General features: G+C 45.5%; 1 protein-coding gene across 4 annotated transcripts in view; it reads left to right on the top strand.

Moving 5' to 3' along the window:
• The window catches only part of LOC119456398 (irregular chiasm C-roughest protein-like), an 812,164-nt gene that overhangs the window by 352,075 nt on the left and 434,908 nt on the right, over positions 1–25,181 (top strand). The gene's annotated exons all lie outside the window — the stretch shown is intronic.

Raw genomic sequence — 25,181 nt, 5'->3', positions numbered from 1 at the left:
GTTAAGCTAATTGGGCAGTCACAGCTTCGATGGAATACAGCCGTGACACAACTAAGACAGTTTTAATGTCAGAAGCGACACGCACTGGGGGGCCTCTGTTGCTTTCATGCCTACGCGTTGATTTTGAAATCTGTGTTCGACTTTCAGCTTGCGTGCTGCTACGCGAGTATCGGCACTTACCAGCACACGGACGCGGTTAACTGAGAAACTTGGCACATAGCAGCTGTCACAATTAGGAAAGCCTGCGGCCGGCATTAATGGGATAGCAATTATATGGACACTCCAGGCGTCGTCATCGCCGCCGTGAGATTCCATATAAAGTCCAAGGGCGATAAAATCGTCGCCGCGCGCCATGTGCTGTATGTGCGAGGGAAAGCTGCGAGAGCGAGCCGGCGACAGAGTCCACCCTGCGCTGTGTTTTCGCAGCTTAGTTCGCGTTCGTGCGAGCAACAGCGCGAATGTCAATTCGTTCGCTGCTGCAGCCGTGCTTACTTACTCCAGCGTTTTAACAGCGATTTTCCACGGTCATCGAGTGAGATGCGTTCATGTTTGCTTGTGCGCGTGACACCATGCTTGTTAATTTAGTTAGTATGCCTATGTCTACAAGTTTACACTGCCGATAAAACTACTATCCTTACTTCGTATAGTTGTTCACTAATTTGTTATCGCAATCAATGGTTCGCCTTTCGGACGAAACTGCGACGTTTTACAGCGTCAGATGTTATGGGCTCACTCTAATCAGCCGTTTCGGTTCGCGTTGTTGTCCGCCGCCGCCGCTGCCGCCGTGTACTGCTATCGCCCGAAATGCGAAAAAAAGTACCCGGTCTCCGCCGGGATCGAACCCAGGCCCGCTGGGCGGGAGTCGGATACTTTACCACTGAGCCGCGCAAGGGCTTGCTATGAGCGTCAGAAAAAGGCCCTATAAACGCGCCCTAGGCAGGCGTGCAGGCGCAGACGACCCGAGTCTCCGCCAGTATGGTGGCGCCATCTAGTTAAGGCGCCTGCAAAAGCCGCGTGCACAGGCGCAGACGACGAGATGCGATTCAGACGAGGCGCGCAATAAACGCGATCCCGATGTGAGACGTGCGCTACGTATTCTGGGTACCTCTTCGGTACACGTTATGACGTCTCTTCGCATCGTACGAACCACTTCTGAAGAAGCGAATCGTAGAGCTACGTGCGCGGCTACAACCAAGCATCATCGGGCTCAGGAGACTGCTGTGCAGAGAGCATTGCAAACCGCAGCTCGCCGTCGACGCCGGGCGGGCAGTTAAGATCGCTCTCGTCAAAACGAGGCGAAGAGACTTTGCCGCGAATACCCTGTTGTGCGTGGTGCCGAAATTGCTGCTCTTAAGCCGCTCCAGCAGCTTACGCTGTGACTGTGCTGCGTGTGCCGCGCAGGCCTGTGACTTTTTCTCTTCTTATTTATTTTCGCTTAAAAGAAATTTCAAGAAAAAATTATTTAAGTCTTCAGTTCTGACGAATCCTATGGGTGAACATATTTTTCTGCAGTATTGCCATAGAAAAATTACAGCCACATATAATTTACCGTCGTAAAATACAACGATATTATATAAAAAAACTACATATTAGTTGAGAAGAAGCGTTTGGGCATTTACGTAAGAACCATTTAACATTGGTTAAAGAATGCAGCTGTTTTTAACACCATACGATTTAGTGCTACAGATTACTGTTCTGTTAAATTGTAGCGATCTCTGTTCGTGAGAATCTCTAGAAACAGAAAAGTCTGGATGATTATTAACGGTAACTTTCACGTACATCGTGATGTTCTGCGTCCCTGCTGTAGAGAAGCAATAAATCACCGGCGCTAAACACTGCAGCTCGTTACGCAGCATCGTGCTGACCACTTCCTCCGGCTAGTTGCTGTCGTTAACCAGTTCGACTCACGTTTCCGATTGAGGCCATCAACGGCTCTCAACCCTTGCCGCAATGATACTTCGTGGTCGATGTTCCTCACGGGCGTGCGATTAATGACTACGCTCGCCTCCCTTGATGAATGAAGTTGGTCGCATCAATAATCCCCTTGGCCTCAGCTTCAAGGAGAATTCGGCAATCGGCGTCGTGTTACAGACTTGCAGTATAGGCACTAAGTGTTAGCTTGTGTTTTGCCATTGTCCAAAGAAAGACCGTGCTGCAGTGCTGCTTGTTTGTTTGATTCATTGATTTTTCGTGAGGGGAGAAGGGCGGGGGGAGGGGAAGGGGGAGTCGCAAAAACGTGCATGCGTGCAAGGGCAAGACGTGGAAGTTTCTCTGGACTAAGGACGGGGAAATTCTTGCCACGAAGGACGAGACCTCGAGGGTCGTCAGGCTTGCTTGCGATTGTGAATTAGATAAAATTTACTGAACTCTACGAGTCTACATACTGCTTAGACGCAAAAAAGAAATGAGCTTACGAAATCGATTCACACTATCTTACAATTGCCTATGTTAACTCTCTCTTCTCTAGTAATCAAAATCGTTCGTCCTTCTTACATTTCAATGCTCGATCAGTCTGCAACAAAGAGGACGAGGTGACGACCCTTCTTAGCACTTTGAAATTAAATTGCGATATTTTGATGATAATCAAAACCAGGTACTGTGATAACTCTGTATCTGAACATCCCTCCCTACAATACTGACACACAGAACAGGCAAAAGAAAACAGGTGATATTGCGATGTCTGCAGATGAGTCCTTAAGGTGCTACTTAAGGCCAGAATATTCAGAAATGCATCACGAACACGAAATCTTGTCTTTAAGGTGTGGTAACTATGTATACTCTGCTTTGTATCGTCCTCCAAGTGGAAGTGTTACAGCCTATTTTAAATTTTGTAGATATCTTTTACAGCGAAGCTGTTAAGGGCTAGGTTTCAGGAGATCGCGTCCATAGAACGACCGTCGTGTACAACAATTTCGGCTCCATATGCGTGGTGGTTGGCTCCAGCTGCGTGGCGGTTTCCCGCCAGTTGTGCCTTAGCACAGGTGTCAAAACGGATGACTAACTTGACTGGTAGGTCATGACATCAATAACATCGCATGCTCGTCAGTTACGTCACGATTAACGATAATATAATCACGTGTGGCGCATAGCAGCATTGGATATGCGGGTATGAGCCAGGGATATGCGGGAATTAGCAGAAACTCGTGAAAATCGCTTCCGAAATGCCCGTCTGGTACTTAGATTTAGGTGCACGTTAAAGAACCCCAGGTGGTCCAAATTTCCGGAGTCCCCCACTACGGCGTGCCTCATAATCAGGTCGTGGTTTTGGCACGTAAAACCCCACAATCTAATCTCTCTGGTACCAGCGCAGCGCAACACAGGGAGCCACGACCCAACAAGCGCTCGATTCCTCCTCACTTGTGCAAGAATAGCACAAGAATAACATAAGGGAAACACCGGCGCATCACTGCTTCGCACTTCCCCAGGCTTCCCGTTAGTGGAGCTGCATTATCGCTGGATTTGAACTACACAAGCATAGAATTTGAATCCAGCGCTTAATGTAGCTCCAATCCTGCTCAAATCCTGGGCTTGTGTAGTTCAAACCAACGGTGATTTAACATAAGGGAACACCGGCGCATCACTGCTTCGCACTTCCCCAGGTTTCACGTTAGTTTAGCTGGACGTTTGGAAATACTAATTTTCAAGTGAAAAGAGTGTGTGGGTACAGCGTCAGCTATGGCAGAAATCAAAACAAAAAATATGTACAAAGTTCTACACAACGCACTAAGCTGCACAATAACTGCAATTCTCAGTCGCAACTCCTGCTGTCTGAGGCTGCTGCTGCTGCCTACTGAAGTCATCCAGGGACTCAAGGGGCGCATTAGAGGGTATGGCCAGGAATCCACTCTACATGATTGAGTTGCTGCGCACATTTGCCATGCGTTGTTTTGAAGGAACTCGACAAGCTAGCGTGTTCAACCTCCCACCACGATATAGCCAATATACGATGATTGCGCATCCCGTATATTAAGAGTTCAACTATCAGCCAGAGCTCGTATGCCGATTGGGCCCAACATTCATTTTCAAACCTAAAGACGCGTAAGAGATAAAAGCAGTGATATTGTCAATTGTGTGTTTCCGTAGATACTGTTGATATTACCAAATACACGGCACAATACGCCTAAATATCGTCTGCCGAAAGGGCTCGGCAACAAAATTTTAGGCATACGAACGAAAAGCTGCTGAAGAGATGACAGGTCTCACGTAACTTCGTCCCGCGAAACTTTAGTGTCGTTTCCGCACAAAATTGCCGGTAACTTGAGGGGATATATGGAGGAAACGTACCTGCGGAAACGTATACGCAGAAATGTACCGGTACATCAGTGGCGCTGAACCGACTGCCAACAGATCTATTAACATGATTTACTTGTGCCAGCGATAGAAGAAGCCCGCTCACCACGAGTCTGTGATCGCTGGAATAGTCATAATATTTTATTTGAACATGGCAGTATTTCTGAGAGGTTTCGTTTAGTAGGACGTATCGTCAACTACTTCATAACGAAAGAGTACATTCGAGAAAGAGCATCAGGCCCAGCAATGGTTCGCGTCCTCGTGGGGCTGACCACTCAACCTTTCAGAAGAGACAAATATACGAAGGCGCTTATCTAGGACACAAGGCGGTGCTCTTTTTCAAGCCAAGCTTGTATTTCCTCACAAGTGTCGCCGGTGGGGGTGCATGTTGGTGGCGGTGGTGTCACGCTAAATCCTCATCGAAAACCTGTCGAAAACTTGCATCTCGTTCGCATTTCGAAAACTTGCATTTTGTTTTTGTAAAAACTGAATGCGAAAATAAACTGTCTGTCTGTCTGTCCCTCGGTATATATCAGAATTGGCATGGAACGGTACGAATCTATGAATAACACGACTGATAGGTCATGACAACAATATCATAACATGCTAGTCAGTACCGTCATCGATTAACGATAATAAAATCACGTGTCGCGCATACCCGCATATTATATGCGGGTATGAGCCAGGGACAAGAAAAAAAGAAGGAGAGAAATATGAAAGAAATAAAGAAAGAGTGAAAGAAAGAATGAATGAATGAATGAAAAAAAAAAGAAAGAATGAAATCATGTGTGGCTCATACCCGCGTTGTGGGTATGAGCCGCCGAGAGCAGGAACGAGATAAATCTCACAGGACCCTGACGCTGCCGTGCATTGTGCCGTGGCTATCAACGCTGTGGCTCATACGCTAGTCTATGACAATGGGGCGAACTTGGCGCAGCAAACTCACTACTTGGCCATCGCGCCGGGCGAAAACAAGACGCCGCTGTCCTTGCTCTGACGAACATGCCGAAGGCGCTCAACATAATGAATAATCATAATATATAAATTCACTATAGTAACATCCACTACAGCAGACCCACCATAGTCACAGCTTTGCTGGCTTCCATCTTCACAGTAGTGGGGTGCATGGTGGCTCTGAATGTTTTGTCTCACATTACAGAAAACAAGCTTTTGTTACTCTTCTCTGCCGATATAAACATCAATTTTTTGTTATCGTCATCTGAACGACGTGAGTTGCTAAGAGTATTGAATGAATAGTTTTTGCAACTTTATACGAGAGCCTATACGATCGCTTATACCTACGTCAGCTGATGTCTTTGTTACCAGTGTATACGAACAAAATTGTATGTCAGGCGTCGAATGCACGCAAATCCGTTATCAGCTGCCTATTTTTAAAGCAATTAGGTAGACGACATTAACATAATCCTGGTATAAATAAATACCAATCTATAAACAAAGTGACGCTAAGTAATTTTCGTGCCAGACTCACTAATAGAAAGTGTAATTTCATTCATGAGGTCAATGATGCAGAAAAAGTAAGAGTGGCCCTTTTCGGTATAGTACAAAATAAACTTACTTTATTGGCGTCCGAGGACTGCTCTTTCTTATGCGCCCTGATTCTGAGCACTGATTTCGACAGCGTTTGCTCGTGCCAGTTGATAATTTATAAGTAAAAATATGAATACATTGTATTCCAAAGGAGCCGAAAACCTAACTTAGGAAGTTTCGAGAACCGTTACTGCGTTACAACGACCTAAATGCAAGAATGTAATTCGATATACCTCACGGCACACTGACTGGCGCTGAGGTCCTGGTGCGACATTAAAAAAAATGATTCGGGGTTTTATTGCTCTCTTTCTAATAACCGGCTTAAAATTAACGAAAAATATATTTTTGAAAGAATACTTCCCCTGTTAGACTGATTTGTGAGTGTTTTCGCTTTCCCGTAAGCGCAACACCATACCCAGTACGAGAAGCCAGTGTTCACGCAGATCGACGTGAGCGAAATCATTCTCTAAATACGTCGAGCTATTTCACAAGCCCCGACTTGGATGAATAACTACTGGCCTGACACGTCCAAGGAAACCTTTATGGGTGATAAGTGTATATATCCCGAAGCAGTAGCACATGATGTGGTAAGAAACCGCCATAGATGCAACTGAGTGTCTGCTGCGCACGTTGCATTTTCGGTATCCAGCTTCAACCGTAGTTGAACGAGTCGCAACACGTACTTAACGGCTTCCTAAGCTCGATATTTTGAAAACTACTGTGAGTCGCATTGCAGAAGGAGGTACAAAACTTAGGCTGCAGTAAACAATGAACTTATGGTAGCTAAAATGTATATTGTAATTTTAAACATATATCTCCCTATAACAATACGCTAACACTATTTACTACCACTAATTAAAGAAACGCCAATATAACCGGTCCTGTATTTCATGCCCTTTATTCACAGGCATTTCCGTACTCCTATATTGGCCCAACCACCTGCATAGCCTAAGTAACGCATACCCTCAGTATGTGCTCAAATTAAGTTTACGAAAATAACTTATATCGGCGAACGCTCAACAAAAAGTTCAAGCCTACTCGTGTTGCGAGCAACCCGATCCAAAGAGAGGTCGGCATAATAAAGAGGGCTAGAGGTGCCGACGAAGTAAAGACAAAGTACAAAAATACAGGACATCATTCGAGCGATACGGACAGAACACTGGCCAGGCGGTCGGCTTGGCGGGGAGCAGAATGCAGGAAATTGTCGCCGACTGCTCGAATTCGCGCACAAAAAGCGCCCACTTGCACCAACGGCCAAGACATTCCGTCATACGAGAAGACGGCGGAAACTGAAATCCGGCTGTTATATGTTGGCGTAAGCCGCCGCTGCCAGGAATTCGGGCACAAGAGGCGGCGGCGGGACATCGAAGGGGCCACACCATGCACTCGATCTTGCCTTTCTCTTTCTTCGGTTGCCCCGGAAACGCGAAGCTGATGGAAAATACGAGACGGCGAGGTAAACAGAAAGCGGGTAACTTGACTTTCCCGGTCCATGTTCGCCTTTTTCTCGAGTCGTCCGCTGCCTACTGCTTCATGTCTTTCGTATAGTGTGTGTTCGTGTCAGCATCTTTTCTGTTGTTCTATTCTCTGTATTTCTTGTTTTATAGCCGCCTCGTCGCCTAGACTGTTGACGGTGCAACTTGCTGTTTTAACGACACTGTGCACCGGTGTATTTCGCCTTGTGTTGGGCTCGAAGTATACTTCCATTTGCACGCATTCCTCGAGCATTCTTTAGATGTCAAAAGAGCAATGTATTCGCGTAGTCGGTCCTTACCGGTCGTTTCATTTCCGTGCTTAATTTCTTTCCCATATCAAAGCTTACACTCGACGAATGCTTCACTTATTGTAATATTGGCTTCCGTTGGCGAGGTGCACAATGGACGGCATTGTGAATTCCATCGACAGCGTACAGCACGAGAGATGCGCAGAAAATTTCCCAGTATATATATTAAAGTGTTGCTATTAATGCAAGTACTCTTGAGGGACTAATGATATTTGACATTCAGTGAGGTATTATTTGTCTTTATCTGATTTCCTAGCTAGAACTTTTGTTGAAACGGAAAAAGGAAAAGGTCACGATCATAAAGCACCATACCGTGTACCGGTTAAGCAGCTTCTTGAGACATAAATGAAACGTCGCCTTCTGTCCAATATGCATTATTGGAGTTAAAAAGAGTGTTCCCAACTAGAAATAAAAAAAAACGCTAAGTGCGAAACAAAAATCACTATCATATTGAAAGCATGCTTTATTGCGTCTACATAAAAAGCAGTAGCAAGAAAGTTGCACTAGGCAGACATGTCAATTTTTTTTCTCGACAGTAGAATAACTTATATAAATGATCAATGTTATTAGGCGCTTTTTTTTGCGAATCTGAAATGCGGAAACGTATTGCCGAACGAAACTAAAAAATATGCTTCCGTGAACTACAAACACTGGCCGGAAATCAGGGGACGTATTCTCGGACGATCACTTTCGGCGATACTATTGCCTCGGCCATCAGGCGCGCGCTGATTGGCTGGTTGAGCAAAACCGAATGAGCTGATTGGCTGGTTGAGCACTACGTCACTAGAAGGCGATAGTATCGCCGAAAGTGATCGTTCGAGAATACGTCCCCAGGTTGAACTACCGGGTAGGAAAATATGGCCGCATATCTGCTTGCTTCGCTGCGAATGACGTCGAAAGACGATAGTCTTCTGCCACCCCTGATACGTAACACCCTCTCTTCTCAACCATCCCACCCCTCACGCTCTTCCCCTCCCCATCTCACTCCACCCATGGTGCATGCAATGAAGGTGTTGCTGAATTCAATTCAAATTTCCAACGTTCGCCCTGCTCTCGCGCCATCTCTTGGGACTTTTTATTACTGTTGGCTTAAAGCCGGCAACAGAGCCGCGGCTTCAGTCGGCTTGGTTTTAACGCGTAGCGTCTCTTCGACTCCATTTCTAACGCGTTGATTTTATTGTGATAGCAATTATATGGACACTTCAACCGGATTCTGCCGTCACCGTCGCCGTGAGGTTCCGTATAAAGTCCAAGGGCGATGATGATGACGATAAAAATGTATTTATTGAAGGATGGCTCGAAGGCCTATTATGTGGAATAGGAAGGGGAGAGGGAAGGAGAAATTAGAGCCGTCCTAGAAGCTGCGTGTCCTTGGCGAAACCCAAGGGCGATAAAATCGTCGCCGCGCGCCGTATGCGTGAGTGAAAGCGCGCGGGGGACGCGCGCTATCACGGAGAGCGAACGCACGGTGGAAAGCAAACGCGACCTTCGTCGCGCGAAAGGCGGTGGGGGTATGGGAGGGAGGGAGGCGGGGCGACGCTGTGCTGCGGCACCAAATGCGTATCTTGCAACCGGGCGCAAGGGGAACTGGTCATTCAATCTTCCACGTGAAAGCAAGAAAGCAGGAAGGCAGCGCGGGAGGGAGGTGGGCAGCTTCTACTCTGCCAACAACTGCGTTTGTCCTTTGCCCGGCTGTGGCGGTCGCCCGCACCGTCTCTTGAAAGCGATCTCCACACGGCTTTAACCTTTGTATGCGCTGTGCATGCGCCGCTCAGTTTCCGTTAAAGCTATAGACCCCACCAACCTTCGCTCGCTGCGGCGGCTGCGCTTGCTATCAGCATTTTGACAGTCGTAGTCTGGGGTCATTGAGTGTGATCTATTCATGTTTGCTTGTGCGCGCTGACACCACGCTCGTTAATTCAGTTAGTAAGCGAATGTGTCCAAGTTTATGCAGCCGATAAAGCTACTATCCCTACTCCGAATAGCTCTCTACTAATTTGCTATCGCAATTGATGCTTCGCCTTTGGGCCGAAACTGCGACATTTTTTCGAAGCTCCGTAGGGTGTGGGTCTGTCCCTCCTCTGTAGTATGTAGTAGTAGTAGTAGTAGTAGTAGGTAGCCACGTCTACTTTTATGAAAAAAAAATTCTGAAAGTTGTGTCCTTTGCGCGGAATCGAACCAGAGACCCCTCGCTTCCGAACGCGCGGCGCTAACCACTACGCCACGAAGCGCACATGGACACACGCACCACGATGACAATAAATACCCAACATTAACGAAAGACTGCGTGTTTCTAACGCGTTTGTGCTAGCGCGTTACGGCCCGTGTAAGAAGCTGGTGTAAGACGCTGTGGCCTCTCCGCCTTACCCCCGTATTCATAAACGCTCCTCGACTTGAACTTGACTTGCCACCGCCTTGGGAAGCGCGTTCGAAACGCGTTGAAGGCGGTGGCAAATCAAGTTCAAGTCGAGGAGAGTTTATGAATACGGGGGTTATATACCCTATCAGCAGTCATGTGATGGCGTCGGCAAACGCGGTGCAAGTTCCGGCATGTGTAAACGGCTGCGTAAGACGCTGTGGCCTCTCCCCCTTACTAGAGAGTACTGCACGTTTCTAACGCGTTTGTGCTAGCGTCCCCTTAAGCGGGAGATGGTGCAATTATAATGAATGGCGCTGTTATAAAATAGGAATGACGTCACATATGGCGCGTGTCATTGGTGGAAGTCAATCGTTCGATTTAGTGCGGCGAGACTGGGCGAATTACACGGAAGATTCACGGTTTACCGATGATTTCCTCCGGAGCTTCGCCCACTCATCATCATTCACCCCGTGGATATGCGGTGATTTTTTTTTTCATTTTCTAATGTTAAAACCAGTCCAATGTGTATTATTAATTAAATGAACGCTGCGGCTCTTTCATGACCTACATGACATGCATGTCATTCCATTCACGTGATGAGTTCTCAGGAGTCCCTTTGGCTACGCCTAAGAGACCTTAAGGCGAAAGTCTTAGTCATGCTCATGCCTATGACTTCGACCAGCAACCTTTAGCCTTTTCCTTGACTTAGTACCACATCCGAACCCATTTCATTCGTTTTTGAGTGTTAATCTTTTTTTGCTGAGTCATTCTCATTTTTGCTGAGTAAAGGTCATGACTATGACTTTTACTGCAATCCTTTAGTGTTTCCTTCACTTAGTGCCCACGTCCGAACCCATTTCAGTGGTTATAGAGTATTAATATTTTTTCGCGGACTCATTGTCATTATTGCTCAGCCATGGTCATGACTATCACTTCTACCATCATCCTTTAGTGTTTCCTTCACTTAATACCCACGTCCGAACCCATTTCAGTGGTTTTGGAGTGTTCATCTTTTTTCGCTGAGTCATTGTCATTTTTGCTCAGTTGTGGTCATGACTATGACTTCTACCATCATTTTTTTAGTGTTTCCTTCACTTAGTACCCATGCCAGAACCTATTTCAGCGGCTTTTGAGTGTTAATCTTTTTCGCTGGGTCATTGTCATGACCTACATGACATGCATGTGATGACCTATCACTTATGTTCGTCATACACTCCTGTCATACTATGCCAATTTTGGTGCCTACCAAGTTCATGAGAGCACCAAGACGTAGGCGGCTGTTTCATGACCTACATGACACGCATGTCACGACATTCATGTAATGACATATCATTTATATTCGCCATATACTCTTGTCATAGTATGCCAATTTCAGTACATACCAAGTTAGCGAAACGGCCATGAGAGCACGAAGACGTAGGCGGCTAGATAGAAAGATAAATAGATACTGTCAAAGTAGCAAATGTTCGCCAAGAAATGCTTCGCATTTAAAATTACAGAATATTGTCTTTTTGTTTCACCTTGTCGCATGTCCTCTGTGTGCATTCTTTTGCTGGCGCTTGCTGGCGAGGGTCGGTGCCATCACTGACTTCGCAGACATCCATCGTGCCGACCTCACGAACAGCGTGCTAGGGCACCGTACAACTGAATCAGCATTTATCATTCTTTCAGATACCAGCCCGCACAGTAAGAACGACATTTGTCATCTCAGTGGTCAATTTGTTGTTTAACTGAGATTTAATCACATTCACCAGGCGGAAAACAGGCTCGACATCTGCGTTGGACCACAGCAGCAACAGTACTGGTAAAGCGAAATTGCCCAACTGAATTGTCGGGTGTGCTTCACCGAAGCCATTTCACGAGGCGAAAGCCCCTAAGGCGCATCTGCTAAAATGGCTAAGAGTGAAACTGCTACGAACTGCCGAAACTGCTAGAGCTATAGTTAAGAGGAGCACGAAGATATGGGACACGATTCTGGACTTGGTCAAATGCTGTCATGTTGTCAAATTGGCTAATTGCGGCACTTTGAGTCAATCACAGAGGCCCTAGCAGCCCTCAAGGCATCTCTAAATGGTTCAAGATGCCGCCATTACAAGATTTGACAGTATGGCAGAATTTGTCAGTGTCCAGAATAGCACCGATGGAGAAAAAAACGGGAAGCGCACTGCTTATGGATGATGATCATAATTCACTCTTAGCTGCCTGTTCGCGACACATGAAGCACGAATTCTCGCAAAACTGTTTAAGTTTCTAAACCGCAAAAAAAGAGGAAACCAACTGTACTCGAAAACCGCTACTATACCCGCCACCAGCAAGCGGCCAAATTTTCCCGCTAGGCAGCACAAAAAAAAAAAAAAAAAAAAAAACACTAAATTGGCAGCATTGAAATTTATGGAGATGATGTGGGCACATGGATTTCAGCTTGATCGCTTGTCGTTGTTCAAATAATATTGCAAGACGGTCTTTAACCAAAGGCCCAGATTTTTTTCTCCAGTGGAGTGTGACTATTATCAGTAAACCATGCCCGCCGTCATAGCTTAGTAGTTATAGACTTGCGCTGCTGAGTTCCAGATCACTCTTTCGATCCTGGCCGTGTTGAGCGCATTTACATGGGGGTGACATGTAAAAAAAAGCTATTTTGGTTAGATTTAGGTGCACGATAAAAAAAAAACAAGTGGACAAAATTGATCCTGAGTTCTCTACTACGGCGTTTCTCATAATCAAATCGGGGATTTCGCACGTAAAACCTTCGAATTTAAGTAATGTTTTCAAAGTCAGACACTTTGCCATTACACTAAAGCTCATCAATGTTTATGAATATGTATCAAGAATGCGGACTCATTCTTGATAGGAATGACGGCTCACACCGAATGCAATTTATGTGGCGCTGAAGAAACTGTAAAACATCTTCTGTGCAACTGTACTGCGGTCATTTGGGAATCTCATCACGTAAAAAGGCGCCATCGAGAGACATGGCGCGAAACTACGAACGGACCACGCACTTCCTGTGTTTTTCATCTAGTCGTTTCGATTAATGTTTCCGGTGAGCACTTGTGTTTGTTGTTGTTTCGTCTCTTTATGACACTGTTTCGAACAATGCAGTTTAACTTTTCTCAATAAAGTAGAAAATATTGTTCATGTAACATATAAACTGGTATTAGAAATCGCAAATACACTAACTTATTGGCTGCCGATACTTTCATGACTTCGTAAGAGTAAACTAACACTTGCACAGAAAACAATTTTTTTTCTGTGTTAAACGTTAACCTTTTCGTTTGTATAGTAAAGCCACTAAGGGAACCTAAATAAAAGAGAATAGTGCAACAGTAGAAACTACGACTGAGGCGTTGCCAGCGGAACAACATTGCAACACGCGACCACGATGACCGGTAAGGAGTTGCATTTCATGTCTGCCAACAGAAAACGTGACGCTCTATTGGCTGGCTGTTGCTATCTCAGTGTCATTTAACGGCGGCATGCAGCTTGAGCCGACAACTTGCGTCAGCGCCACTTTGGAGACTCGACTGCGTAGACTTCCATTTCGGCGCCAGCCTTCTTTATACCTGCATAAAGAAAAAAAGTAGAATCTGAAAGAGTGAATGGTAATAAACACTGGCATAGCGCTCGGACCTCAGTTTCATTCTTCGCATTCAGGACTAGGCAGTGGCGTAAAACACTCCGGAATAGATGGCCTTTCTCGACAGAAGGGGTGTCCCTTCCTGCTGAGTCGCAATCGCGTTCACTTACGTCTGACAGCCAATTGAAATTCAAGTCCAGCATATATAGGGTGGCACCTGAAAGAAAAAAGAAACAAACAGGAAAATAGCTTGCGTGAGATGGAAACATCACCCACGTCTAGAGTATCTTCGCAAGGACTTGTCATTCAAGGAACGGATTGCGTCGCACTCATCTACTGTCATACAGCCGGCGGCTTCCACCACTTGTGTACTGAATGGGCTTGCTTTTCTCCGAAGGCTCTTAAGGAAATGGGCTTCTGGAGCGGTGAAGTGGACTCGAATAAAGGCTTGAAAGGAGTTTACGGTGCCGTGCATGCAGAGGCAGTCCCACTGCGTCCTGGTGGCGCCTGTTTTATTTACTTCAATAATAAGATGTGCTGAACTCATTGTAAAGAAAAAGAAGGTATTGGTTAGAAAATGTGTTCTAAGATTCTTTACTTAGCACGACGGTGTTTTACTATTTGTTCCTACAGACTTACGTTGATGAAGAAGGTAGAAAAAATAATTTCCACGCAGAAGAAGCGGCCTATGGTTTCTAGCAGATATCACTGCACATTTCTAAGCCTGTATTCCTTGAAATCCAACCTATACAACCAGAAAGCTTGCAGGTCGTATCCTATTGTAGGAGAACCTGCAGTTTTTGTAACTACACGAAAGTCCAATGAACAAGCAACCGCGATAACTAACACTGTGGTATTAAAAGATCAGCCGCCTATATGGAGTAAATATGAGATGTCCTTGATTACATCACCAACATACTAGGCTCACTTGTTTAGCTTTGAACAACACAGGCTTGTTAGATGGCGGCTAGGTGACTGTACGACGGTTTAGGGCAACCAGTCAATGCCTTTAGATATGCAAAGTAGTCGCTGTTGCTCCAACCTCCTCCCTTCCTGCATAAGGGCGCCCCGCGGTGTTCGTCCTTGACTTCTTTGTGAACAGAACCCAAAGTTAGCACCGCTATCTTTCTAGATACAATTTATTGCTTAGTTTTTCGTCCTTTCTATTCCACGGCATGTACTTATATGCGTAACGACGTGGCACGCATTTGTGTTGGTGCTCACTATACACCAAGCATGGCACTGGTGGTCTCCTTTCCTAACGTTGAGCCTTGGAGTTAAGCAATGCTTTACAGCTTGCTACGCAACGAAAACGCATTCTTCTCCAAGAGTAATTGCACTTAGGGCATAATTGAAATATAAAAAAATGAACTTGTGCGGTTTAACATTTTCAAACTGCACAGTTGGTTATGAGGCATGCCAAAGCGGAGCACTCTAGATTGAATTCGAACACCAGCGGGTCTGTTATGTTCACTTAAATCTAAATACATATAGATCATTCTTGCGTTATGCCCCATCCAAATGCGGCCGTCGCTGTTGTGAATCGAACCCGTGACGCTGTGCTCAGCAGCAGAGCGCCTCAGTAGTAGTTTCTAGTGTTGCACTATTCTCTTTTATTTAGGCTCCCTTAGTGTATTTAGTATACAAACGAAAAGATTAACGTTTAACACAGAAAAAAAAATGTTTTCTGTGCAAGTGGTCATAATATTTAATGCCTAATTTCTCGGTACGTCGCGATCAGACCTCGGGAGAGGATCGCACTGGTGCGGAGGACGTGAGAAGTGAGTAGGGAGAGTAGTACCACGACAAAGTACGAGGCCACCGCACCGGGATTGGTCAGCGCGGGCGCTGACGTATCCGGCGGAAAATTCTGCGTGGCTTTCCGCCACTTAACGGGACATAAATATGGGGACATAAAGATGATTAGGGGTCCACGTACGCGTGCTTAAGAGAAGAAAATACGTCAACGAGTGAACGGCAAACGCACATACATCGTTGTTTACGACGCAATTACAGTAGACGCGACCGCACAGTCCAGTCCTTAGAAACGACAGCAGCCATTCTGTGGCCTTGTGTATATAGGAGATGCTTTGAGGCAAAGGTCCCAGTACCGTTCGCTTCGTGGGTGGTCTGTTGAATAACCCTCTAAGCCAGCACTTCCTTCCGAGAACATGTCCTAGAGAACATGTCCTGCAGCACGAACATCCTGCATTTTCCACGTGGCATCGTCGCTAATTCGACGGTGGATGAATACGAACTATATAGTAAAAGCGACGCTCAACAACCAACGACCGAGTAAAGTGGTTTGTCAGCCCGAGAGTCCGGGTGGCAGATGCAAGTCGTGTGGGGTGAGGGAAATCGAGTATTAATAAATTCCGCTGTATTTCATAGTTTTGTTACTTGCGAAGTGATCGAGCGAAGCTACCGTGGCATATCTGTCGATGATACATAGATATTGCCACTTGTCTTGAAAGGGGGCTCACGACGTTTATTGAAAGGAGCTGGCTCCTGGAAAAAACGGCGGTGAGAGCTAACTATCGAGCAGGACGGTTAGCACGCACATTTCTTTCTTCTTGTGCCTCTGCTCTTGCACTGTCCCCACTACTGCAGGTGACATCCCCCCCCCCCCCCCCCCTTCCCCGGAAAGAGCATCAGCTCGATGCTCAAGAAGTGGTGTGAGAAAGGAGAAAAAAAAAGAAAACAATGCTCAAGGCAGATGCTCGCACATAAAACAGAGTGAGAGTTACAGGAAAGACGAAAGTACAGCAGTGGTGAAGCGTGCCGTGCATAGTCTCTAGAAACAGAGAGGAAATCGCATTAGCTGCAAATGGCAGCACTCGAAATTCGTATCGGGAGTCACAGTGTCACATTTAGTAATGGGAGCAGTATCAAGATAGTCAGCAAAATATCAACAAATGGCCGAGAAGTTAACTTGAACTGAGCCCTATTGGATGTCCTGCCCGTGGCGAACGAGAAATGGGAGGAAATGGTCAAGATAAGGAGTCGCCGACTTCATAAAAATTATCAGAGCTGGGTCACACGTGGTCGCGCACTCCGGTTGTTAATTGTGAAAAAATGCAGCATCACTACTGCGGCTTTCTGCAGCTTTGATACGCGATACCATGGTTCCAAGATCTTGTCCAACGCAATCCCTGCATATAGCGGGGCTGGCATCTTCAGCTTCCTTGAAATTCTTTCTCTCTCTATATTGTACGACGATAAAACTCTTCCGCCTAGTTTTTTTAGAGCATTGCGGAGGGAAAGCTTTTAATGAACAGCAAAACAGGTGTTCGACAGTTTTTTCGCCACCACAGGTATTGCATAAAGGAAGAGACACATTGCATTGCTGACGTGCGTACCGTGCGGCTTCATAGAAGCTGTTACGCCCATTGATGCCGTATAGAGGGACCCGGCAGGCACTGAAACCGAATCCTGAGGCTACTTTCAAAAACACGTTGGTGAACTGTTGTGACTTCGAAAAACCACATTGCTCGTGAATTGAGCTGTACAGAACTGCTTGTGCGCTCTGAAGAACCGCCTTAGAACCGCAAAGTACGAGCTCAAAGTACGAAGTATCTGGTCACAGAGGAATGAATAACTCGTAATAAATATGACTTCATTTGTCGCTATGTATGTCTTTAAATCACAATAATGGTTTATACTCCCGAAATTATTACCCGAAGTATCACTGTGAGCCGGCCTAGTTGGTCGCGGCCGGCTGCTGACTCGCTTACGACAGTGAGTTCGCCGTTCTGTGTAAGTAGCGATAAATAAAGCAAGCCGCTGTTTATTAGCTAAATATAGTGCTCCTGCTGCAATCTAACTAGCCCTGTGTTTATAACGGTGCTTTTTACGCACCTTGTTAGAGGGCTGACGTTAGATTTCTTTAGCATTGGTGTCTATCAAAATTTCAAACATTCGAGTTATGCCGGTTATGGAGCGTTTACATTTTCGGAAAGCAACCAAGGTAAAAGGAGAAAATGTGTGACATAAAAAAAAAACGCTGATAAATGGGCAAGGTTGTAGTGAAAAGAGGAATCCAGAACAGGGTGGAGTAGGTTATTGTTGAGTGGCCCTGCCATGGAGTCATGGCTTGATTAGTGAGCCGTTGTTGACGTTGGTTATTGCTTCCCCCCCCCCTTTTTTTTTATTCGTGTGTTCTGTTATTTTCGTTCTTGGGTTTATGCTGGCACTGCAGGAAGCATGCCGCTGAAACGCGACGCATGTGGCGCAGTCCATTTATTACAAAAAAAAGCAAAACAAAGAAAGAAACAAAACGGCGCATCCCACGCATACGCGGGGATAGGTGATAAGCGAAGCTTTCTTTGAACTTACTGAAACGCTTCACTTCCTCACGTCCGTGTAGCTCAACGCTCCTCGCTCAACGCACTCCCTAGTCCAATATTTTTCACTTCACTTCTTTCTCTATGCTCGGCTGCTTTTGATGCCGATTTCATCACTCCTCTTCAGCTTACTTCTTCAATTTTCTGCTGCCAACATTTTCACTTATTGCCTCTTCTTTCTGCTTGCCTATTCGGGCATTGGCCAAGAATTTTCATATACCCAATGGCAGAGGCCAAGTTGCACAATCCCAGTGCCCCAGGTTGTTGTATATTCGGCAAAAAAAAAGCAGCTGCCAGTATCCGAAAAGTTGGCAGAAGAGGCTAAGAAAGCGGTGCTTTTAAAGCGGGAGAAGGGGTGGAGGGGAGAAGGGGTGGCTAATGACGGTGCATGCAGCCGTTGCCGGAGGGGGCCCGCTACTGCGTGGTGGCGCTGCGTTCGCCAGCGATCGCTGGCAACGATATCGTTGAAGGTAAGGTTGAATGCCAGACTAAGCCTTTGGGTGACTGATACCAGAGTTGCCCAATGCCAAGTTTGGCGTCTGAATGCTGCTTCTTTCGCCGCACTATACAGAGTCGGTATATAATGTAAGGACTCTTCTTGCTCGATTCTATTCCTTTCGTATCATCCACCGCTCGCGATCTGTTGATCCTGGTGATAACGTAGGCGGAGCGTCATTTGAACTACTGGCGGAAAGCGAAAACAATTGGAATCGAATTGCTCCATTATACTGGCCCTGGTCTTGATTGTTATTTATAAACCATAACCCCGGTGACACTCTGCTTCACCCGCTTAGGTTAGCCGATGAAAGACGTAGTGTCATTACGCAATAGTTGACTTGAACAAAAGTCTATCATTGATCACTTTCACGAGGCAATTCATCACCGTTTAAGTACATTTTGAAGCAAAATACAAATGGTATATGATTATCGGAGCACATATAGTGCATGTATTTTTTTCATGTTGGCAAGATCTTGAACCAGAAACACAATACCATGACTTATGAGACAGCGTAGACGCGTCACCTCCGCCTGAGCCCCAAGATGTTCTTCAGAATTACCGTAGACTCATTGCTGAGAAAATGAGCCACCAAAGAAACCTGTGATCGCTAGCCACTTATACGGCATTCTCGATGGGCTGAGCCTACGGCAAGTAGAATGGCTGCAAACTCCGGCATTACTGACGACGACTGGTGCCTTAGCCTTTGTGCGTATTCTAAACGCAACTGAAGTTACTAAAGCTGACTGAATGCTTTTTTTGTTTTGTTTTTACAGTAGCACCTGCGTACGGTGTGATTGAAGCCTTCGTACCTCTAAAGCAGATTATGCAAGGCTGACTGCAATGACGCAAGTGCTTAGATATTATTGAAGCGAAGGGTAGATATTATTGAAGCGAATATTAGATATTATTGAGCCCACTTAGTGACTGCTGACTGCTGCTGTCTTACCGATTGTACAACTTGGCCCATGTGGTACTTTTCACTGGATATCTGCACTGGCTATCCGTTCTCTGCACTGCAGGTGTTGTCTGGAACGTATGCAACAAGCATACGCGCAGGCTGCTGGCTTGTAGCAGCTGTAGTCAATGAACAAAGTCTGTGGCACGGTCCGGGGTAACTCGCGCAGGACTGGCGTAGAGTAGCAAAATTTCTGTAGGGCATGAACGCTTCGCACCAGCAATGCGTCAAAAAAAAAAAAGGTTTATGGTGCCGTTAACATTGCCCATTTCCGAAGAGGAGTTCACGTAGACCTGCTAAAGTGTATACCACGCGAGCAGTTTGTGACTTTTTCACCGTGTTCATCTTCACTGTCCACGTCCTCCCCAACTTTCTCAATTTTAAACGAAAGTTTCCTTCTCTCCTTCTGCTCATCTTTCAATACCCTTTCTCCATTCCCCAGTAACGGGTAGCCAAGTGGGCTCAGCCTGGTTAATTAACCTCCCTGCCTTTCTCTTAGCACTTCTATCTCTTTCTCACAAACGAATGCTGCAAACACGACAATTTACGCACCAAGATGAAAACTTTTCACACACCTTGGGGAATCCCTGCACATATTGAAGCACTTCTGGAAAAAAAGGGATTTCTCGTATCACTGAAACTAAGAGCAGAAACTTTAGTGTTGTACATGTAGGAGAAGAGGACTGGTCGTGGCGCGTGGGGCGTGGGGAAACAGGACTTTAAGAGCTAGTAGCATAAAACAATAGAAACGAATAATCCCTCACGCTCAGCATTGCGCCTACTTCACTGCCATATTACCGGCATAATTTGAGGCCCAAGCTTGTTCTTCCTAATTTTTCCGTTTCTTTGTATCTCTTTGCACTTTTAGCTTCTCATTCAACCGGTGTTCTCAATAGCGAACCTAGTTTCAGAGTCGCTTTCTAACTGATGTTCGCATGTTTGGAAACAACTTAAATGGTGCTATTTCTTCACCGATTATGTAAGCGCTATTTGTTCATTATGACGCCTATTATTGTCCGAACAACGTGACGGTCACTTCGAGTTTTACCAGCAGCCTCTCACACCTTTTCAAGCCGTAAGCCACAGACTTTCTATCGCAGGAGCCGATCTTACGTAGCACTTGCCCATAATACGAGGCCCCAGCCAATCTATTAGAGCCAAGAAAGAGATAGAGAGAGAGAGCGAGAGAAAAAAGGCAGGGAGGTTAACCAGTGGCGAGTTTCCGCTTTGCTACCCGCCACTGGGATGGAGATAAAGGGGTTTGTAAAAGGGCAAAGAGAAAGAGAGAGAGCAAAAATAGGACCAGGCAACCGAAAAGGCCTTCCAATCACAGGCGTTCACACAGGCCGGGGAGGCGAAATGCAAAAACGACCATGTAATTACGTTGTAGTGCACGTTAAAGAACCCCAAGTGGTCAAAATTAATCCGGATCCCTCCACTACGGCGTGACTCATAATCAGAACTGGTTTTGGCATGTAAAGCCCCAGAAAGAAGAAGAAGAACACGCAGGCCAGTCGATCTCAAGGAGCGCAGTAGCGATTGCATGGCCTTCTGATGCGATGTTAAGTTTCGTCGATGGAGCAAAATTCTCTCTTCCGACAAAGGCTGGTTGTCCAACTGGTTCAGCACGACGTTAAGCGATTTTCTCTGCACACTGTACTGCGGGCACTGGCGAAGAACATGCCGAATTGTTTTCACGTCGCCGCAACAGCGACATGCTGCGGCGTCGATCATCTCTATGCGGAACGCGTAGGCATTGGTAAACCCGACGCCCAACCATAGTCTACACCAAAGGTTCGCTTCTCTTCGGGGAAGTCTTGATGGAAGTCTACTGCTGCTTAATTACACCCGCCGTGGTTGCTTAGTGGCTATGGTGTTGGGCTGTTAAGCACGAGGTCGTGGGATCAAATTCCGACCACGGCGGCCGCATTTCGATGGGGGCGAAATGCGAAAACACCCGTGTACTTAGATTTAGGTGTACGTTAAAAAACCCCAGGTGGTCCAAATTTTCCGGAGTCCCCCACTATGGCGTGCCTCATAATCAGATCATGGTTTTGGCACGTAAAACCCTATAATTTAAATTTTAGGAGCAAAGCACCTTAGGGCCGAGCCTTGTCCCTCGTCGTCGTCCGTTGTCCGTAGCTCTGGTTTGCATGGAGACCACTAGAGGTGCTGCGGTGCACAAGGGCTACATAAACGCTTTATATACTGTACACAATTACAGTATATATATGTAGATGTATATATATATATATATATATATATATATATATATATATATAAATATTTAATACACGCAGAATTGCCGCACGACTGGCCGCTCGAGGCACTTTGCGTGTATTCGCGGGCTTCTTTTATGCTCGGAAAAACACTTTTATGTAGCACGCAACAGAAAGCTGTATAGGGAGTTTTTCATGCTGCTATACAAATTTCTCATTGACACTTTGATAATTGGGACAGTACTTCTCAAGTTAGATAATTAATTACAATTAAATATTTAAATGTCAGTAACGAAAAAAATACTGGCGGCTACTCCAATGTACTGGAAACAATACGCACTAGGTTTGCTTTGCGTAACGCCGTTCCTCTTTTTTAAAAATCGTGCTGCTTGATAGCTGGGACACCTTGTATAAATATATGGGGGATTAACGGTTACCCGAATGATCCCCCGGTGCTTCGCCCACTCATCATCATTCACTTCGTGGATATGCGGTGATTTTTTTTTAACTGGTTAAGGTTGGATCGAGGGTGTATTAACGGGCGTGCATAAAATGTGGTTCCTTCCACTCTGATGTAGTGCATTGGCGTGCAAGTAGGTGGAGTATCCTTGTAGCATCTGTTCTAAACAGCGGGATTCATAGGCGGTTTTATTCTACAAGAGCTAAATGAGCAGCTTGATCGGCACGTTCATTGCCGATAATACCACAGTGACTTGGTAGCCACTGAAATAATATTTCATGTGCTTTCTCAGTCAGGTGGTGCATGTGTGTATGGTGGTGTATTATATGAGAAGTACCGAAGTTACACCCCCGTATACACCGACGGCTCCGTCCTGCCGAACAGCTCTACCGCAGCTGTCGTCATTCCTGCAAAAGCCACCACTATCAAGTTGAAACGCCTCACTTAACAACGTTGATGGCAGCAGAACTCACAGCGATTTGAGTCGCACTACACTTTAGTAGTAATGACGAAGCAACACACAAATGGTCAATTTTCTGCGACTGGAAGACGGCACTGTAGTGTTTACGGTCACCTATACGGCACAGTCCGCTTGAACAGTTGGTATTTGAAACCGCAGAGGCCATGAGATCCAAGATGTTATAGCGAGTGTGTGGCTCCTGTCATTGCATTTCACTACGCTTCTGTACTACACCTGCATTAGGCAACGTTGGGATGAGATAGCAAAGAGAAGAGGCTTCAAAAAGTGGGTTACTGCCCGTGTAGAAAGCGATTTGCATAACTTTCTTTTCCCCCTGATGCCCTAGAGACGTTCTACCCACCGCCAGAAAAAAGGGTAAAAAAGGAAGCATTGGTAATAAGTATCTTTATTCGTTCTTTATATTCCTTTTCTCTTGCAACACACTATTCTCTGGTGTGGCTTCTATTTAAAAAAATACCATACGTTTTCACTGCCTCAAGGGACAAACGCGCGCTTCAGATTAAACGCATGCATAGCGAATCCTAATTGCATGCACTCGTCTGCTTGAGGCATCATCCGGAGCTCGAAAATGGAGTTATTTTTGTCAGAGGGCAACGGCAGCTGTCATCTAAGGTAGCTACGAAAGAGGAGGAGGAGAGTGCTTGCTGCAGGCGGACCTAAAGAAATCTACAAAAGGAGCTGGTGTGCTACGTTTCTCCAGAATGAAATTTTGTTGCTCAAGACTCGCCAGTAACAGCTCCATCTTTAATCTTAAAGTCATCTCTTTTTATATCCACCGCTAACCTTAATTTCTTTCTCTTCTCTGCGGTTCGTAGGCCTTGATGAGTGTGACTTGCACTGGTGATGTCCTAAGCAAGGACATCTGCAGAAGTATTCATAATAGAACTATGCAACTGAACGTTTCATTTTATTTATTTATGACCTGGCAAGCATAAACATGGATCGGGAAACTCTTGTGAGAGCTTATCTTTGCGCAATGTGAAATTAGTGCTTATGTGAAAGTTAGTGCTTATGGAATATTGCGCAGCGCCTCGCTAACGTAAGATTAACAAAAGAAGTCGACGCGAGAATGTGTTTATCAAGTTTTGTTAGGCTTAGCTAAGTAGAAAATCTTGGAGAGAAAATTCATGATGGCTCTACTTCATGTGTGTTGCCTCGGCTGGCGCTTACATTAATCGGAATTGAATAGGGTCAACAGTAAGATGAGCAGTGTTTTAGTCACTTTGGCATTAAATAGAATTTAAAAAAAAGAAATTAGATATACAAACTCTTAAAAATTATCATTCTCAAATTGAACTGACTTTCTGCCGCTTTAGTTCCGGGTTCGCAAAATGTTTCTACGTTATAGCATTGTTCGCAACAGATAATTCGAGCCAAGAATGTTGAACCGCGCTCACGAACGAAAATCTTTGTGAATTGAGCCCCTAGTTTTTAGTATTTGGCTTTAGAGCGTGTAAAAGGAAGAAATAAATACTCTTATATATAGGTTTGCTAATGAAAACATTATTTCTAGGCACAATAACTAATTTGGACGTCCACTCTGGCTCATGACTTTCAACCTTCAGTCATATATATTCGAGGTGTTTCTATAGCATGCAAACATCACTAGTGTGGCTACAGTTTGACAGCGAGCCGTATGCAGACAATTTACGAGCAATGTACGAAGCGTTGATGTTTCATTGAGTGCCTGTATTTTGACACCAATCCACGTAGACATTATGTTCGTGACTACCTTGACTTGTGGTCCGACGACCAGTGAAGATGGTGTTCAAGTAGCACCTGCATGGTTAGTGGACCATCGTCGAGCCGTCGTAGATCGTCGGAGAGTGATCGTCTTTTGAGTGTCAAATGAAGCACAGTGGCGTGCTGAGTGGTTAATACTGTCCATGCAGCCCCATCCATTGCGTGCAACAATGTGAGCCACTCTGATAAATCTTGAATATGATTTTGTGAAGGCAACTTCTATCAACAGCCGGAAAAGGCTCTGACGTACTTTGCTAATTCTCCAAGGCACCTCAAGAGCCCAAGCGCACGGGCAAATGAAAAAAAATGTTTTGGACATGTTCAACCCAACCATCTATTGATTTCTGCCAGGAGTCAAATTTACACTTCCAATAGTTTTGAAAAGGTGCATTGTTGTGAACTCGAAAACTCCAACGCACAATTAGCAGATCTTTGATAATACTTAACAATGTGCCTAATTGCTCAATGCACCACTAGCTGTACCATCTAATCGCATTTGTATGCCAATGTTCTCTGCGAATTTCATAGCACTATCTTCAATGGTACTCTCAGTATCTTTTCGCAACATCTGGAGCGTGCATTCTACACTGAATGCAGTCACAATGAAAGAATCTATGTAAAATACAGTTGCCCCCTTCATGTCACGCTCCAGAATCATTGCAGCGTGTGACCAAGTCTATAATATCATGGAATCCCACGATATTGCCTCTTACAGCGATGCTGTATATGGCTAGGCGAAACCAAAACCGGTCCGTAGGACGTGCGCAGAATTGTGGGCCGATCCTGGTGATAGTGCAGAAGGGGTCCGAGCGCAATGGCACATACCCATATAGACTCCGGGAGGTGGGCTCCGGGACCTGTAACGCGCCCTTGAACTACCCTTGTCACACGTAAAAGAGAAAGAGAGGCGCGCCATTGGCTGCG

This window comes from Dermacentor silvarum, chromosome 6 (assembly GCF_013339745.2).
Source record: "Dermacentor silvarum isolate Dsil-2018 chromosome 6, BIME_Dsil_1.4, whole genome shotgun sequence".
NCBI classification, from domain to species: Eukaryota; Metazoa; Arthropoda; class Arachnida; order Ixodida; family Ixodidae; genus Dermacentor; species Dermacentor silvarum.
This window is presented reverse-complemented; position numbering and strand designations above follow the sequence as displayed.